Source organism: Colius striatus, chromosome 19 (genome assembly GCF_028858725.1).
Source record: "Colius striatus isolate bColStr4 chromosome 19, bColStr4.1.hap1, whole genome shotgun sequence".
NCBI classification, from domain to species: domain Eukaryota; kingdom Metazoa; phylum Chordata; class Aves; order Coliiformes; family Coliidae; genus Colius; species Colius striatus.
Window position 1 is genome coordinate 7086682 of NC_084777.1, and position 20016 is coordinate 7106697.

The window sequence follows — 20016 nt, forward strand, 5'->3', positions numbered from 1 at the left end:
GGAAGTGAAGGTCAGTGGGGGGTGATGCTATTTTAGTAAGTGATGTGGGAAAAGGCATCATTTACAGCAGAGTCTTGAAACAGATGGTTGGCAATAGGGTATAAAGTGACTTGGAGTGTTTACAAAGGGAAGTGGGATCATATGGTGATGCTGTAATTGTTATTAATTATCTATTACCAGATTAGAGGTACATTAGTGACCTGCACCACTTATCCAGTGCACTAAACCACATAAAGGTTCTCACAACATAATAAGGTTAAAACAATAATGAAATGGTACAAGAACATGACACACCATAGCACAGCACCGTGGCATTGGTCAGGCTCCTGGAAGAGCACTTTATCTGAATAACATGAGTTCCTATGGAAATGAATCAGGTTGCATTATGGAGATGGGAAGGGGAGTGGATTCCATACAAATAACTGCTTGCAAATCCACCAAGTTTTATTTCCTTAGGTGATATTCAGGGTTATGTTGGAGCTAATCAAACTCCTTTGAATGCTCCCATTAATTTCTGTGGCTGAACTCAAGCTGCAGAACTTGCTAAAGCAGAAGGTCATTAAAACAGATAGCAAGCTAGGATAAATTGAGAAGGATTGTCCCTTGACTGAACCTTGATCACTACAATGGCTTAAGAAGGTTTTTGTCTGTCTCTGTGTCCCTTGGCAAGGATTTGCTGAAAAGATGATGGAGAAAAGTGGCAGTCTAACCATTAATGCTCAGTTACACAGCACAGATTTGCAGTTATAGGATGCAAGGCTGGCCATCAGCCCCACGGATCAGCAAAGGCTGCCTCTGGGCTTGCCTTTTGCCTCATTAGGAAGTGCCACCTTCCCGTTCCTCTGCACCACTCGGAAGGAAGATCTCATGCAACTGCCTAAAACATTTTGTTATTACCATTATTGGGCCCAGACATCCTCATCATCACCCAGGAACTTGTTTTGCTGTATGTTACACATAAAAATCACAGTTCTTCCTCTGAAGAGCTGACAGTCAGTGGACCATCTCCACTGAGACCTCATGCTCCTGAGTTGTCTCCCTGGTGCTGTCCTTGGAGGAGAAGGAGGGCAGACTGAAAAAACCCAGATCTGTTTGAAAACAGCACAGATTGAAATCCCTGACACATTTACGAACCTCTCTAATGAGGCCTCCCAGTGACTGAAAGGAATAACCTATTTCATACAACCTCTCTTCCTGACACATGCAGATATAATGTTCACAGTCATAGGTATCCAGGAGAGAAAGCATTTCCAAAAAGATCGTTTATAACCCTGGACAGTTGGCACCAGCTGCATGTCAAAAGGCAGTTTGGTCCTACCCAAAGATTATGATGCCATTGGAGGAAAAAGATAATTATTTTTTCCCCTTAAACCTTTTCTTAACCTTGTCTAGAGCCAAAATTAAAAAAAAAAGAAAAAAAATCAATAAATCTTAAATTGTATTCAGTTGGGACAGATGGCAAAGATATTACATGTTTTGGCATTTGGCCAAGTGCACATTTAATGCAAAAACTGATGCCAGTGAAATAACCTTTTCTCCTTTTAAAAACCCTCTCCGAGTTGATTATTATCCACCAAGAAAAAAAAGAGAAATAAAGGAAATCTAGCTCAGAGATGCATTAACAGATCACACTGAGTAACAACCCAGCCGAGTTTATGGCACAAAACATGAACCTTATTTAGAAAGCGTTTGGTGGGGGGTTGATAATACACAGTATCACCAGAGACCAGTGCAGTCTGCTCTGCTGCCTGTGGCTGAACTGTCTTCCATCTAGTGCTGATTTAGTGTACAATTAAGACAATGTCTATGAGATCTAAAGCAAGTACCTACTTCCATGGGGATACTCCTAGATCTAGTTATTATCATGCCAGCACATGAAGTCTCTTCCCAAATAGGCACCCAAAGCCCTGTTGATAGTTTCCTGACAGAAGGCTCAACGCAGCGAAGTGCTGAGGATGCTCAGTTCCCACTGGATTCACTAGAGGATGAAGGTGCTTACTGTGTTGCAGAAGATGTCCAAAGGCTAACTCCCAGAGCTCAGCATCTTTCAGCATCTGGTCCAAAGCACACTTCCATTCAGAATTAAGAGTGAGCAGATTACTTTCCCCCCCACACGTCATTTTTTATGTGTGAGCCAAATAAATGGACTGAGAGTTATTTCTCCCCTGAATATTTTTTTGTGCTTTTGAAAGCTTCTTCTGGCAGACTGATTGCTGTGGAATATTTATTTAATTTACTTACTTATTTTTTAAATTGATGCTGCAGGTTCATTCACTATTCTCTAGGTGAAAACACAAGGAAAGTGCACACATATCTCATATTTGTTTTTGAAATATGCTGTGCTGCAGATGTAGACAAACAAGAACAACAGGAAGGTGGAAAGTATGCAGAAAGGAAAGGCTGAGTCATGAGCACGGCACTGCTGGGATCTTCTCACTGTGTGGCAAGTGACATGAATACAAAAAGACTTTCTATTACATGTGGGAGAAATAGAAACACAAAATATGGCTGCAACCTACCCAACATCTCTGAGCATTTGGAGAAGTCTTGAGAGCATAGACAAGTGATCCTTGGTCAAGGTGATGTCTTAACATCAAGACCTTGCCCCTGAGCAGTTAGAGGTTATGATTAAGCCCCCTAAAACTTCCCTACAGCCAGGCTAGGAATTGCACACTTTTTCCACAGCTCCATTGATAAATCACTCTAGAAAAACAAGATATCTTTAAATTTTGCATCTGTGATAAAAGTTAGGTACAAATAAAAATGGTGGCAAAAACATTAGTTCTGTAACAAAAAAATCCACACTTGTGCCAATAATTGATTGCCCCTCAAGAAAGCAAGTTTGGCTATTTAAATCTTCCCCCAAACAGAAAGGAACCCTCAAACCCCAGCCTTCAAAACTAACTGCATTTAATTCTCTAGTAAATTTTCCAGATAAAATTAGCAACGTGTCTATTGATTTTTGTGTAGCTGGAAATGCATAGGTAGAGCTAAAAGAAGGATAAATAAAACATGATGGACTCTCAGGGTTAGATAAAAGAAAGTGCTTATAAATGCAGAAGTCCATGAGCAGAACAGAGACCATGAAGGGTTCAGGCAAGAGGCCAGGAAGGCGATTGCATACTGTAAGCTATTATTTGGGATGAAAATCTCCAGGAATTGACCGAGTACGAGCTTTGTGAAGCAAGACCTTTTGCCAAGATCTATATGGTTATAATCATCCCATCATATTGATATCACAGGAATTTCCATAAGTATTATTCTGCCTTGTTTTGCAAACAGAGAAACTGGTGCAGATGCACACAGGCAGGTTAAGCAAATTGGTTAACAGGGGTGCTGTGATGTAATGTTGTTAGTTTAAGTGATCTTTGATCAATAGCATTCATGACAACAACTGAGTTTGTTTGTCCTTAATGCCAGAGGCATTTTAACAGTTCAGTAGTTTTAAAACTAGGGGACTGACTCCAGGAAAATCAATATGAAAGTAAAATTCTAAGCTCATAGTGGAACTTGCAAGCAGTAGGATGCAAAATGTTCAAAAACTCAGCAAGAGGTGGGACTCCTTGGATCCACTGCATGATTCACCTATTCCTTCTTCATGTGACAGGTCACCTCTCCTCTTAGTATATCCATTTTCAAAGTTGATTTAAGAAATGAGATGACCTGCAGCAGTGCAGTTGCATTAGCTGATCATCTCTTGAGTGAGATTCAGTATCTGAAAGTGTTAGACTTAAAACGTGTAGGGATTTGAAGTTCTGTATCACCAACATACACCAAAAGCAACAACTACAATATGTAACAAATCAAGCCTTAAAACCATAGAGGTGTTTAAGTATGCATATGTATGTATATTTCAAAAGATAAAGTATCTTCATCAAAACTGACATAAGGAGATAGCTGACTGTAGCAGATTGTTCTCGTGGATCAATGTTGCCTTGACCTTTGTGTGTCATGTTTTTGATGCTGTTACATTTTTTTTGCAGAATCAGACAAGCTCATACTTCTGCAAAGGAATTTACTATATCTCAGTGATACAGACTGCACAGCATTTAACCTTCTCAGCCTGAGTTTAAATGGAGTTGTGCACGCACGTGTGTTTCTGCGTTGCTGGGCTAAGGATAATTTCTACTTCTCCAACTAGTCTCATAAGTACAGGGCAGATCTTGCACAGAAGAGACTGCAGAGTTGATATACAAAGGGCACAACAAACCATAATGCATAAAAATCTGGTAAATGAACACTTGAAAACATAATTTTAGAGTCATGTAATGAAATACACCCCACTGCTCTTCCATTAAACAAGAAGGCCAAGAGCTAGAATAGATGGACTAGTTGCTTGATTGCTGTTGCAGGATATAAGAATATAGGATCATATACCCAGCCCTCAAGAGACAAAGCTGAGTGTGTACTAACTTTGCTTTCTTTGTCTACTTTCTGCACCATCAGAAACCTCTCTGGACACACTGTGCCCAAACAGGACTACGTGAATGATGAGTTGAGGTGAGTCCATTTTTAGGCCTCTAGTGGCTACTGCCAAGCAAACAATTATTAACACCATGAATAAAACAACAAACTCAAGCAATAAGCTGTAATGGGAAGCAGTCTAGTCCTCCATTTATGCTCTCATTCTTTTGCAGATCCACTGACTGATGCTGTGTATGCTGCAGGTCCAGATGCCTCAGTTTCCACATCTGCAATGAGGAGATAACTATACCAACCAAGATGCCTTAAATACTTGGCAATGTGAGTATTAAGAGCTTTGAGCCATAGAATTCATAGGGAAGACTGAAATATTATTCACCAACTAGACCTAATCAGCAAGAAGGATGACTCAGATACAGCTCTCTTTGCTCCAGAGCAATAAAAAAGATCTTCTACAATAAATTTTAAAGATTAGTTTGTGTCATTTCTGAGTTACTGGAAAAGTAACTTTGCTTGTTCTGTTCTTATAAATAAAATGCCATCAAATTATCACAAACAGCATGAAACATGATGTTCAGCAGAGACAATCCATAGTGAGGGGTCTTTTTTTTTTGTTCACAGACTTGGCTATGTGGTGCTGCCACAATTCACCTGTGAATTGAACCATCTGCAATTAACTTAGTCCTGATAGTAACCAATACCTATTAAATTCACCCATCAAAAGCATTTCCTTATGTAGAACATGAAGTGTTTAATCTCAGACCTGAACAACAGCACCAGAAGGTTTTACTTATCAAATCAAGTCACACTGTGTAAGTGTCAAAAGAAAGATTTAAAAATAAGGTTTTAAGACTATCGGGAGAAATTGGAGCGCTCCAGGTACAAATAGAGAAACACAGTCTGTCTGTCACATGGCTAGCAGCAGAGAGAAATGTAATCTACAGTAACAGCACTGCTTTCTCTTTATTTTCACTTTGCTCAAAGGGCACTTTTCATCTGCAGTTCCCAGCCTGGTGGGTGGCAGCTATAACATGGGCTCAGAAGTCAGACCCAAAATAATCCACGCCATCCCAATTTCACCCTGCAGGAGCCAGGATCACTTAAGAGGTGTCAGGTGACTCCACCTGGCCCAAAGCAATTTACATTCACATAAGGAGAAATAATAAGAATGAAAAAACAACATCCCTGAAATGAAGGCTGCATGTGCCAGGGCTGGGGTGCTACAACCTGGGCTGTCCCATATGAGGCTTCCTGCAAACTGCTGTGTTGCTACATAGAAAGGACTGTCCCACGAGTCCAGATGGCCTATGGCATTGCCCCTAAGCTGGCATCATGCCTACAGCATTGCAAAGGCCAGTTAGTTCTGGTCGTGGGTACTTCAATGTGTTAATTTATTCCCTCTATTGAATTTATTTATATTTCCTCTTGTCTCATAGGAAAGTGACAAGAATTATGTCCATGAAGGTTACTCAAGAGTGCTGGAGCTGATTTTCTTACCAGGTCAGGTTTTAAATAGTCCATTCTCCACTATACTGTGGTCCCCTGCCAACCTTTAGTCTAAAAAGTGACAGGAGGGGCTGTTGGTTGCCCTATGGTTTTGAGTCTTATATCAGCTCACCCCCTTGCACCACAGCAGAGGCTGCTGCAGCTTCAGCTCCTTCCAAAAGCCAGAGCAGGTTACATTTGGTACTGAAAAGTTGAGTGTGACTTTCAAGCTAAAGCTACTGTTTGGTTTCTAAGGACAGAAATAGGACTGCGGATATTAACTGCTAGCAAATAATTGTCCGATACAATAAAGCAGAACATCACCTGCTCCCTGCTCTGCCAACTTTTCTTCTTTCCTGATGCCATTGAAAATAGACTTTTCTCCCCTATTTCTGACAACGCAGCAGAGAAGACTAAAGATTTGCTGTCATAGGGTGGATACCAGGATCCATTTACACCTTCTGTGGGGAACGGGGTGCTAGAGGCTGCAGATCAATTTGAATTAGCAGACCCTTTAATTCTGAATTTCCAATTTATTTGCTGTGCAAGAACATAAGGGGAATGATATAAAAATTGAGGTCTCTACTCAACAGTATTTGGTAGTAGATTACCTATGGTAATGTGCATAATTTTCATTTCCTTATCTGTCTTCCCCAGACAGGTGACCCAGAGTTATTAGCACTGTTTATATCATTAAGCACTGGGCTGGGATTATAGTCCAAGTGACTGCACAACACTGTATGGGAAATTCAGATCTCCTGAGCACCTGCTAATCGAGCTCACTTGGGTTGATCTTCCATCTCCAGTTCTGGCTAATCTAGGATTTGATTAAAAAAAAACCAAACCAGAAGTAGCCTCCTCCAACTCTTTTACAGCTTAATCCACATATGCAAAGACCATCAAAAGCAGGCACATGCTGTGAGAGAAGGGGAAATATCACCCTGAGACAGACAGAGGCAGAGCAGGCAGTGAGACAGCACAAACTCATTTCACCACTGCCATATAAAACCTTTTTCTTATGACGTGGAATTAAACTAAGGGAGGAAAAACATGTAAATGCACCTGAGTGGAGGAAAAGTGCTCTCTTCAAGTGGAGCAGAGCAGCAAGACATGTCAGCATGTGCCATTTTGTGCATCTGGTTTATCAGTTGGAGCTCAGGCAAAACAGGTAAATAGTGCTTATCAGCAGAGATTCATTAATGTCTCTTCACTACTGCCACAGATGCTCTCCAGTGCTCAGGATTGTCCCCATGTCGCACAGGCGTTGATGAGAGTGGTTTGCTTTTCAGCAGAGTGTGCTATGGCATTGGTACTACTCAAAGATGTGTCCCTGACTCCCTGTCTGGTCCTGCCCATCCCTGGAGATAGGTGAGAGGGGGAAGGAAAGAGCCGTTTTATCTGCTGCATCCCACCGAGTGAGGAACGTGTCCATATACCTGCAGAGAGTCTAAGGTCGAGAAAGCAAAGAACATATTGGACGACTCCTGGCTCCTAATTTAGGAAGCTAAATGTGGTCCTTTCTTCTCCTTTTACATGAAGGTACATCACCTTTAGACCACAAACAGTCTGAATTTCTCATAGCTCCCTTGAGCTCTATTTTAGGGACCACAAAAAGCAGTTTGAACAGCTCCAGGTGCCACGTCCCTGACCACTCAGTGGTGAACAAGGGCAGAGTCTGCACCACACAGCTGCCTTACAGATAGCTCTGTCTTCCTTGTACAGTATAGGCAGCTCTGGTTTTGTTAAGATTTTAGTTGTTTCTGCATAGATATCAGCTAATTGCAGTTGTAATGGTAAAGTACCCACAACTACCACAGATGGCTGCTTAGCAATATAATGAGCCTTTCCCTCAATGGAGATAGCTATGGTTATACTAAGGATGGCTCCACTCTAGGTGCTTTGATCTTAACTAATCAAAATGAGTCACAAACACCTTCACAATTAATATGGAAAAGAAAATACCAATAACAAAAATCTCCTGTGCTGTTTCCTCTGGAACAGACACCTCTTCTCTGGTCTGAGGTCTCATTTCTACTCGTAAGCACAAGGAGACAGGTTTGCCTGTGCCTCTCCCCAGTAATGTGCACAACACAACAGAGCTGGGTTGTGACTGCAGCTTCCTTATAGCTCATGTTTTTCTTCAACAGCAGTTAGCAAAAGTAAAAAAATAAGGAAAACAAAACCACTCTCCAACACAAACAGAAAAGCCAGTGCTGTCCAGGAAATAAACCCCTCCACCAAGGCTGGGAAAGGATGAAGAACTTGCAAAGGCAGTGGTACATCTTTGAAAGTGAGGGGTCAGGAGTGGGGTCTGTGAGCACCCAGCTCTTTGCAGCAGAGCTGAGGGACAGAGGTGTACATGCCCACTACTCTCCCCCTAATCAAGCAGCTCCTCTCCCTGCATGAGGGAGACGTGAGCTTTGCTGCTCCCTCAGCAGTGCCTGATGCATTTTGGCAGAAGCTCCTTGCCCCTAGGTGCACAAGACAGGAGGGCAAAGAGTCTTCCAGGTGCAGGTGAGCCAGGCACAGATGTTCCGAGGGGATGTATATTGGGTAAATAAACAGATGTGTAATGCTTAGCTGAAGGTGGACACATGAGAAAGATTCCCTCCTCCCACCCCTGTTTCTGAACTTAAATAAATAAAACCCTGTTCTTGCCTAAGGCATGTTTCTGCTGGATATTCAGCTGAAACCTTCTCAGCAATTCACTTAACAGTTGTGAGTATGATAATAGCAATAATAAACAAAACCCAAACAACCAACACAGAAGAAAACCACAGGGTTTTGCAAGACCTCGTAGCAGGTTGTTCCAAACATCTGAAATGCCACCACACTTTCTTGCTCTGTTTATAGGGATGGGCAAGTTGGAAAGAATTGGCTTATTTTATTCCTGTTCTCTTACTTATTTGACATTGTTTTGATTAGAAAAGAGAAGCTATTGGCACTGGGTGTAATAGCTTTTATACCTCTCCTCAGTGTCAATATTAGATACAGAATTCTGCTCGCCTACCAGCACAAATTACTCTAACTCACTGAAAAGAAAAAAAGAAGCCATTGTGGTAGAAATATTGCTCACTTGAAAGTTATTTTTTATGGATATTGAAAAAGTCTTCATCTAATGCTGCAATTCTCCCAACCTAGAAAACTTTCAGTTTGAAACAGCAAGGGAACAGGTAGTCAACAGTCAATGTGGTATTTCCAGTTTCATTCTGAAGGATCCAGACGTTCACATTCCCAAAAAACAAGTTGTAGCTCTAAGAGTTATGGTTCTGGAAACACCAGATCTGGCAAGGATACATTTAATTCTTTACAAAGTATAAATGCTGACACCTTCCCAGTCCAGTCTTTGAGGGATGTGGTTGCAGCTGTGGAGCAGATGAATGAAGTCTGCATATTCACCAAGGCGTGCACACACTTTCCCAGCACAGTCTTTCTCTCCCTGGGTGTTGTTCTGAAAGCAATAAGCATTGCTGCCTCTTCTGGGCTGTCAGTTTAAAATCTCACTCATGTAGGTGCTCAAACACAGGTGACAAAAGGGAGGCCCTTTCTGAAGCACAGAACAGAGCTGCATTGGTGAGAGTGCAGATCAGAGGCAATCAAAGCCCCATAGCACTTCAAAGCATTCAGATTTGCCAATGATGACAACAGGGAAAAGTCCTAAAAATAACAGTGTGGAAAGGGCCATGATACCTTGTTGTACTGTACGCTGGGAACCGACTGGTTCTAAAAGCAATTTGCATAATTTTGCTTCTCCACTCTTAGAATAGCAAATTAACAGTTCATTTTATGACTCTACCAATCAACACCTATAGCCCATTAAATTTAACAACAAGCTCGCCTTATGAAGGAGGTTGCAGCTGAGTCTTTCAACAAGTCCTCCTTTATCACTTATTCTTCCCCCTTGAATCCTGTGTGTGTTTTATAAACTAGCATTTCTATTTTCTCATTAGCAAGCATGATGCTAAATTAATTCCAGGTGTTAATTGACACGTTGGGTGCTCAATTCAAAGCTCAGCTCTACTGATGTCAATGGAGACTAACCTTACTGTGGCTTCAGTTCTCCGGAACCAATCCAGAGTAGCCCTTTGCTGCTTTCAGTTACTGCAATGCAAGCCTCAGCTAAATCTACCCTGCACTCTGCTACTGCAGAAAGAAAACAGGGTACCTTCACTAACCCCATTCTGTCCCCAGTTAGTGCAGTGTAATACGAGAGCAACTTCAGAAAGAAGGAAAAAAACAATTGTTCAGAGTGCATGGTGAATATAACCAGAGGCAAAAATTGGCACAAGAGCAGAAAAACACAGAAAAGCTCATTTTACTGTTTCATTTTCAGGACCAGCTTCTTGAATATGGGGTCATTTCAGTAAACACAACCATGTTGCTAATTGAAGGGAATGCCATACCACATGACTTCATTTGCAAAGCCATTTGGAACGAATGATCAATATTTTATACATACGTTAAGGTGGTAATAAAAGATGCATGATGTAGAGTGTAGGTAGGAAGCCCTTCTGAAAGGAAATGAAGAAATTACAGATACCCTTGACATGTCAAAGTTATGCAGTTGGAATTGTTAAGGAGAAGGGTTTTAAGATGTTTCAAAACAGGAAAGTGATAAGAATTCTTGAAAGGACCAATGTCACTTTGTTTAGGCTTAAAACTCAGGTTTGCCAATAGGGAAATGTTTGTATCCTCTCTTAGACAGGTACATTTCACCCATGTGAACTTTTGATAGGCATGTTTTCACTGCATCCCCCATTTCATCCAGACATATGTAATAACTCTTGTGCTTCTTTGAAAACCTGTCCAAGTGTATTTGGACAAAATTCTGCTTATCCCAAAGACTGAACTGAGTGACAATAATGGGATAATACAACACACACTAGTGCCAATGAATAGTACTGGGAACTGTTTCCAGTGTTCTCTTATTCTCAGAAAGTGGGAAAGAGTATAATTTCTGTGAAATGGAGTAGCTTTACACTGTGTCTTCATGAACTAAAAGGAAAAGTGTGCTCCGTGGCTTTCACATGTTAATCCTTGTCCCAACTTATTTTTGCTATGATGAGCAATGTGCTTCCAAAAACTATGCAAAGCTGTGTTTGCTATAAAGCCTTTTATAGCCATAGTCTCTGCCCTTAACCTCCAGAGCCTAGAAAGAAAGAGACTGAATCACTTCCAAAAATTACAGGTTAAAAGGTCATACTGGAGCTTGAGCTAAGAGGAGCTGCAGAATAAAGATTGTGGCTGCCCAGATACCTTTGTGCAAAGAAGAGAGGGAAAAGGGGATTTTGGGACATTGGCAGAAGTCTCTTGATCAACTGGGGGGTAGTAAACATCTCCAGGCACCTGTGGGAGGTCTTTTGCAGCCCTGTGTAAATGGAGATATGAAGGCATGTTTGGATTCTGTAAGGACTTTGTTTGCTGGGGCAACACACCTGGGATCATCAGTTGTTCTCTAAGACAAGTGGAGCCAGATAGGTCTGATAAAGGAGAAAACAAATTTGTAGACTACTATACACAAAGAGAGGTATGCTTTAATGAAGATTTCTTGTAGATGGGAGACTGTAAGAGGGGAGAATGTGGTTCTATGCTTGTGTGCCTGACACTGACCAGACAGGAGCAGGGCTCTTGGGTTGGCTCTTCCTATGCCCCTATGCTCCTCACTGTTACCTCTGAAGTTTAGGTTCCATACTGCATTGTTCCAAAGGAAGAAGCTCAATAAATGTGTCCTTCTATCGAAAAGATGAAAACCACACTCTTCTTCCACTCACAGAATGAGCATGGTTTTGCTTGAACACAATCTCCAAGCTATCAAATCCAGCATTGATGGGGACTAGAACTTGGAAGCCTCTTGCAGTTTCCCTGAATTTTGAATCTCAATGCCAAAGATGTGTGTAAACAGCTTCAGCTTTTATCCTTCCATCCTTTGAACATACATCACAGCATGCTTGACCTGGATGTTTTAAGAGAGGGTGATGCTTAGTCAGAGCCTTTGTTGGCACAACTGCCTGCAGCCACATCTGAGCCAAACTATGTTGAGCTTTATGACTTGAGTAGCAGGATAGCCACACTATTTGTTGAATGTCATATATACAAATGTATATCAGATAAAGCACAAAGAAATGCTTCTTCCTTGGTCTAACTAATGACATCTCCTGGCCCAGGGAAATACAGACTTGGTATCCTTGCCATTTGTCCAGGCTTGGACAAAAGCTGGAACACAAAAAGTTCCTCTTAAAATAAAACTACTTTACTGTAGTAGGGCCCAGGCTGCCCAGGGAGGGTGTGGAGGCTCCTTCTCAGGAAGTTTTCAAGAGCTGCCTGGACATGTTCCTGTGTGACCTGACCTAGGTGGAGGCTGCTTTACCAGAGAATTGGACTTGATGATCTCTAGGGTTCCCTTCCAACCCCTACCATTCTGTGATGCATGTAACACCTTCCTTACTAAGACAAGCTAAATCCTGAAGTTTAATTCCTACCCTCTCTCTCTTAAATGTATTAAGAGGAGATTAAATCATAGAATCTAGAAACTACAGGCTGGTTACCTTCACCTCCATCCCTGGAAAGCTGATGAAACAACTCATACTCAATGTTGTTAATAAACATATGAACAAATCTAGTGCAATATCATTTATAGCCACTCAAAACACCATGAAGAGGCAGCTCCCGCTATTAAATCAGCTATTCATAGTGTCAGAACCACAAGAGAGGAAAAAAATGGATGAAAACTGATCCTATACCTGTGAGATTTGAAAATTCTCCTTTCTGTTTCAAAGTTTTCCATGTTTTTTTCTTCAGGAGAAAGAAAATCCCAATGAAGACATTTTCAATAGTTAATGATGAAGAAGTTAGGTGAACCTGCTTCTGCAGGGGGGTTGGACTAGATGATCTCTAAAGGTCCCTTCCCAACCCTACCATTCTAGGATTCTGTGAAGGTAGAAAAAAGTTTCTTTGTTTTGGAAAAAAAATAAAGAAAAAAAATCAAATCCAGTATTTTTAACTTGCTCCAGCACAGACATAAAATAACCTCCTCCTTATGCAAAAACAAGGGCTCTTACTACATGAAGAAAATGCTGTTAGCATTATAGAACAGATGATGCAAACAAGCACAATTAAGTAACTTTGTCTCAAGCAGCGGGGGGCCATGGTAAATACACACCAGACAATTTGTAACTGTGCTCATGTTTAAACATTTTATGGGTGTCTGAGCCCCCAGTTTTAATTTAAACAAACACACACTTCTGAGTATGCGGATAAATAAAATCAGAGCAATAGCTCTCAGGCTGACAGGGTCCAAATGTGAGATACAGTCTGTACTAAGTAAAAGGATTATTTATGTGGGTAAATAAAATATGGTTGGATTCCTTTTCTGTATATAGATAACTATCCATCACTTTTTTTCATGAGTTTTTAGTTCCAAGGTAAACAATCCTGAAGGAAAAATAATGGGAGGAACATTGATTGTGCATTGTAATTTTGGGACTAAAATGATTGACAACTCTAAAAATGAAGGATGCATCTAAAGTATGGTTCCCATAATTATTTTTCATCATCCTTGAGGTAGTTATTTCTTTTTCTAAGCATAGGGAGAAAAGACCAAACCAGTGTTGTTACACTCTGCAGCCGTTACTGGCAAACGGTGACTTTTTAAATGCTTGCTGTTTTGGGCATCCTTCTAGCAGGGTGGCTGGAATTACTCATTTCCCTCTTGGGATTTTTTATTGTATTTTTCTAACCCTCTAAACATGTTGCTAGAAGATCCCCTCAACGTAATTAACTAACCCGAGTCTGATCTTCAGGAGTGAAATGGCAGCATAAGAGACCTTCCTCCACCAAGCTGGGATAATGCTCACCAGGTATTAAATTAATGCAAAACAGAGAACGTAGGAATTGAGTCACTGAACCAGGAAAAGTGCTGAGGCACAGAACAGGCAGATTAGAGCCAAAATGAAATCTACAACAAAAAAATACTAACCAAAAAAAACACCCTAGAGGGAAAAAAACAACCCAAAACTAAAATCCTCCAAAATTGTGCCAAGACAGCTTTTGAATGTTTCAGAATTTGCTTGTCTATATATAAACCCATAATGAGATCATTCACATGTCTACACAAACACAGCAGTATAAGCTTTTCCTTCCTAGAGGCACACAGCAGACGAGGTTCCCATCATGCTGGATGTGGTATAAACATATATTTCACTTGAACCTCCTCCCCAAAAGCTTATTTAATTCCAGGGCCAAGTTTTCCCTTTCTCTAGTGCTTTAAACAAAGGATTGGGCTTGCTTTGTAGTGTTTAACTGCAATTTTTCATCCAAGACCAGAATCCTTCATTTGCTGTGGGTTTGATATAACGTTATTCAGAGCAGGGTGGTTGGGGCAGAACATTAATCCAAACTCATTTTACATTGGGAATTCCAGGAATTTTATGACTATCCAAACAGTGATAAAATAGGTGGGACACTTTGGAGCATGTTGGGCTTTTCTTTTTGAAAGAGAAGTTTCAGTAAATCTTTTCTTTTCTCTTTTCATATGCCCCTGTGGTGCTGACTGAACACATTTGGAGGTATGCTGGGGCATTTGAGGATGGGGACGGGCAGGAATCAGATCAGAAACTGGTTTTTTTCAGGCTTTACTCCACCCATAGCAAAAGCAGGGCTAAAAAAGTGAGTTTGTTTCTTATCACACCATTGAAGAACTGTATTTTTCAGCAAAAAAACCCTCATAGATAGGAAAATATTCAGACATTTTTTGACATACTACTTCTGCAGGGGACTTTTCCTAAAGTCCAGATTCAACTGCAGTTAAAATCCCCAATTATAGTAAGAGGTACTTGCAATACAGGTTATTTTGATGGACATAATACCCAAAACTAAGCTCTCTACCATCTGTTCGTCCCTAAAATTTGAAAGCAAAGAGAACATATTTCACCACTACGTCAGTGAAAAGTAAGATAAATGCTATTTAAATGCATGTACAGCATATGTTCTTTCTTCTTTGCCACATTCATCTGTAATGTTTTACTCATTTCTCCAGAGACACAAATCAGTGGAGAAAAAAACCCCAGCCCAGCAAACCCCAACCTTCCCCCCCTCTTAATCCCTCAACAGAACCAAGTTTTCTGAACACAAGTATGTTTGTGGGAGACAAGAGTGTTATGCAGAGCTAAAGTTCAGATAAGACTGGTCTATACAAGTTATAGTATTTATTCTTGCTCCTCTCCAATTGAGCTAAATGCCTAAAAACATTCAAGGATGTTGGTTTTACATCTACCTGGTGCATCTTTCCCTCTCTTTTCTCCTAGCAGTGTCAGCATGCTATTTCTGATGCAGGCTGCTATATAGGAGGATTGTGAACTTTGAGACATTTGTTCTTCCCTGTAAACAAGGCTTTTGCACAACTTCATTGTCTGCAGAAAGGAACATGTACCTGGTATGTGTGAGCATTTGATAGATACCTGACTCACATGATAGGCATGCACCTGCATAGAAATCTTGCTATAGCAGAGCAACTATGGTATGAAGTCAAAGCTAGGATGTGAGCCTTGAATCATGATATGTTAACTACTGAACACTATTTTGCCATTGCTTCCATCTCTCTACCATGTAGGCACCTAATGCAGGAGGTGATCCTCATCTCAGATCTGCAAGGAGCTCTGGAGGAAGCACAACTGCTGTCAGCAGGGAACATGAGAGGAGGAGCTCCAGTCCACTATGTTTAATTGGTTTGTCTGTGAGAAACTTATAAATACTTAAAGGATGAGTGTTGAGAGGATGAGGCCAATCTTTTCTCTGTAGTGTCCAGTGACAAGACAAAGAGTAATGAGCACAAGCTGAAACAGGTGAAGTTCCACCTGGATATGAGGAGAAACTGTAAGGGAGCCCTTGCACAGGCTGCCCAGAGTAGTTATGGAGTCTCTTTCTCTGGAAGGCTACAAAGCTGCCTGGACACGTTCCTGTGCCCCCTGATCCAACGGGAACCTGTTTTAGCAGGTGATTGGGCTGGATGAGCTCTAGAGGTCCCTTCCAACCTTGACTTGTCTGGGATTCTGTGAAACTACTCTCTTTAGGCTATGTAGCCATGGGTATGCGAAACATTGGCATCCCAAATCACTTGTCAGTTTTGAAAATATAGGTTGATAAGATGAAGAAATTTGGTTATTGCCTCTGTCAGGAAGCAAGACTCTGGGTTCTGTCTGTTATTTCCCAAAATCTGCAGGCTCATAATCTATATGCAATGGCTCTGCCAGGATCTTTAAAAACAAGCCACCTCCTGGCTATGTTCACAAGTGCACAGATATTTTTGCACATTATTTGGAGATGTTTCAGCAAATCTTTGGTTCATTGAGGAATGCTTTGCTTTCAGCTCTCGGTGCTTTCTCACTTCCCAGGCTGATGATTGTGTCAGATACATGACCATATTTGAAGTCTGGTTATTACTAAAAGTTGCACTCAGGAAGAGGCTCAGAGCTCCATCTGACTGAGCCTGGCAAAACATTCCTGTTATCTCAGTGAAATGCCCAGTATTCATCCAGTAGGGTCTTTCAGTTGTTTGCTTGAATTGACAAAGATCTGTTTAAGTGCACTAGATGAGAATTCTGTTAGTTTTTAAAGCATGGAAGGAAGAGAATATAGGGCAGGTTAAAAAAATACAGAATTCTTCCATGCAAGTCCTTAAAAAAAGGATTTTTCTGAAAAGAAATCTAACACATTTATATGTTTCTAGCTCCACTTCCCATCTGTTCACCTTCCAAAGTGACATTTAAGGGAGCTCAGTTTACAATGCTAGAGGCATCAGCAGTACTGGATTGAATGGATCAGATTCCAGACTGACTCTAAAGCTACTCAAACCTTGCCTTAAGCTCAGCTCTTATTTATTTTCCTACAACAGAGGTGTCCTGATCTCTGGAAATGCTGGCATCTGCCCTTTTCTTGTTTGCATCCCTTTCTGCTGAGAGCATTGTCTGCCTTTTTATAGTGTATCGCTTGGTAGAACTGCCCAAGCACCCCTTACATGCCTGTAAGTATTTTGAATGAGGTGGAAGGTACCTCTGACAGTATCTGGAGTTTACAGTCCACACATCAACATGGTGAATGAACTGGTTGTTTTTCTCTCCAGGACACACACAAGTGGGATCCAGCACAACACTCAATCACTAGGAAATAGGATGACTTGGGTACATGCCTGGACTCCTGCACTCTTCAAAACATTGGTGTCTGATGGGAAACAAACAAATTCACCATCTCTGCAGTCCAAGCATGAAAGGCTGAGCTGCTGTTATGACCAAGGCACAGCCTTTTCAAACCCTAAAAAGAACTGCAAGCATTGATGCTGATGTGTTTTGCAATACAGAAAGATCTATCCACCTCAGATTTAAACTAAGGGTCACTAGGAAAGAACACCTGAAGAAAACTGAAAGCTCATAGACGATGTAAAAGGTGGTACCAGAAAGTTCCATTTAAACATAAGAAAAAACTATGTCCCTGTGAGGTGAGGGAGCCCTGGCCCAGGCTGCACATGGAGTGTGTGGAGGTCTTCAAGACCCACCTGGATGTGTTCCTATGTGACTTGATCTAGGTGGTACCTGCTTCTGTAGGAGAGTTGGACTAGATGATCTCTAAAGGTCCCTTCCAATCCCTACCATTCTATGATTCTATGATAAACTGATGCTCACCACAGGAGAAGAAACAGTCATCTGAGGTTGCAGGCAGAAAGGGGAAGAACATCTTTGCACTTAGCAAGCACAAATTCTGAGGAACAGAAAGTTCTGCTTCCTAGATGTTGGCAGAAGCTAACATCAAAGGGGAGGATTTAGCCAGTAGGTACTCCATTGGGAAACTGTCAATGCAACCATTACCATCTCTGTTTCCTCTTCAATAAAACAGGATGCTCATTCTGCACCTTTGGAAAGCATTTGTGACTTCAGGTAGAGCTCTCTGTGGGAATCCAAGCTCTGAGCTTCCCTGTGTGCCTGTACCCTAATCCTACAATTGCCTCTACAAAGGTTTTTTGGTTTTATTGACTAATGACACAAAAAGAGGAAGCAGTCGCCCACATTGCTTCTGTCTCTGTGTTCTTCTGTCTCCCACAGTGGCAGAGTTCTGGCAACATTTATAGGCCTGTAATTTCCTGGAAGTTTATATAGCATGAAAGAAGAAGTGATAAAATATGCAGTTTAATTGCAAAAAAAACCCAACCCCTCACCATGTACTAATCTCACTAATGTGTTAGATTAAAACTGTAAATGTGTGAGGCTTCAAGGTGGTTACACAGATTGAAAGCAAATATTCCTTTTAAGTATCTCTATCCAAACTCATATTTTATGGTATCCTGGACCTTCCAATTGACTTTTGTTTTCTTTTTATGAATGATATTCAAAGTATAATATTGTCACAAGGGATTCTCTTACTCTGTGGATTCTTTTATCATGCAGGATTGCTATTAACTTCTTTCAGGAATTTTTTGTCACGCTAGGCTGCTTTAGTGGCTGCAAACTATTGTGTCATACTGGGTTGTGTTAATAGCTCAAGCTGCAGTTTACCCTTTGTGTGGAGGTCTAGTACAAGGAGTTGATGTGTTGAAAGTCCACCAAAACTCAGTTTTGAGAACTTGATAGCAACTGGAAGACTTCTGCATTGCTCCTGCAAGATGCTGGTGAACTGGATCACTTCCATTTCCCCACATTTCCTTTTTTTCCCATTCCCTTGTAAAGTCTTTGTCACAGGACACTCTCCTTCTGTGTTGGTACTATGCCTCCCACACTGATCTTTAAGATAAAATAATCTATGATCAAACAGTGTCCAATGAGGCTCTACAAGTTAGCTGAGGTCACAGAAGATACTCAGATTGTTTGAATATTAGGAACTCTGAATTAGGATTTTAATGGACTGGTTATACCAAACTGTTTTTTCTAGAATAATGGTTGAACAGTCTGGAATAAAAAGGAATTTTAGCTGTAAGTGTACTACAGATTTGTTGTGTAGTCTCTTTAGGAAGGAACAAGTTGTCTTCTCTGTTCACAGCAACCTCTTAGTAATTCCAATGCAATTAAGTCAAGTTTGGGAGAGAGTATGGGATGGACAGTAGACCTATTACTAACCTCTGGGATCAACTAGGGTCCTCCAAATAGAGTGATGCAATGGAACAGGCTAGATGTCCCCTTGCCACTCAGTCAAAGCCTTCATGCACCAGACATGGCCGAGTTTCCAGGGCAAAATCTGCCCTCTTGTCCATGGCCAGAAGGTTGAGGAACACATGTAACAGCTCTAGAATACACTGTAGTGTGCTTACTACAGTGGCACAACTGGGGACTGGAGAACAACACTTGGATGCCTTGTTCCAGAAATGAGGACCATTTAGTCTCAAAAAAACCCCCAGATATCTGACTTAAAAGATTAAATCTCTAAAAATCCCCCAAATCTATTATCCCCCAAATCCTAGTGGAACTCTCAGACCACACAGGCACCTCTGTTTGCACCATGCTTTATGCACCCACAGTTAGGACATGCTGAACTGTTATGAGAATTGACTTTGGTAGCTGAAAGTCCTCCACAGATCACTCACATTCACTATATACCAGCTATATTGTAATGCTAGGAAGGGAAAAGAATCTACACATCATTTTGCAAATGTTAAGCTATTAAACTAGCAAATGATTTGAGACAAGAGTAAGTATACAGGGTCAGCTTCTCTTTCAAACACTTCTAGGGGACATTATGTGTAGCATGCTTCATGCAAATACCATGGCCTTGAGGTTTTTTCCTTGTGGCTTTGTTCATTCTCTCATTTCTTCAAGGAGGCAAGAGGAATAAATAGATGTTATCACCACTTTTTTGCTTTCAGAAAGTTCACATATTGCGTTTTTGACATTATGTAAATTAAAAACCACCATGGCATTACCTGAAATAAACTATTATATCACTTCTTTCACGCTACTCTAGTTAAGATACTGTCAGCACTTCCTTCAGTAGCCCTTATTTCAAGGAGTTTCAGACTTTGTTGGTAGAAAGGTAAGGGGTTTTTGTTGTGTGTTTGTTTTGCTTTTTTAATAGGAACAACTTCCCAGCCTGGTGAAGAATTTAATTTTCTCCAGATTTGAACAAAACCTACTT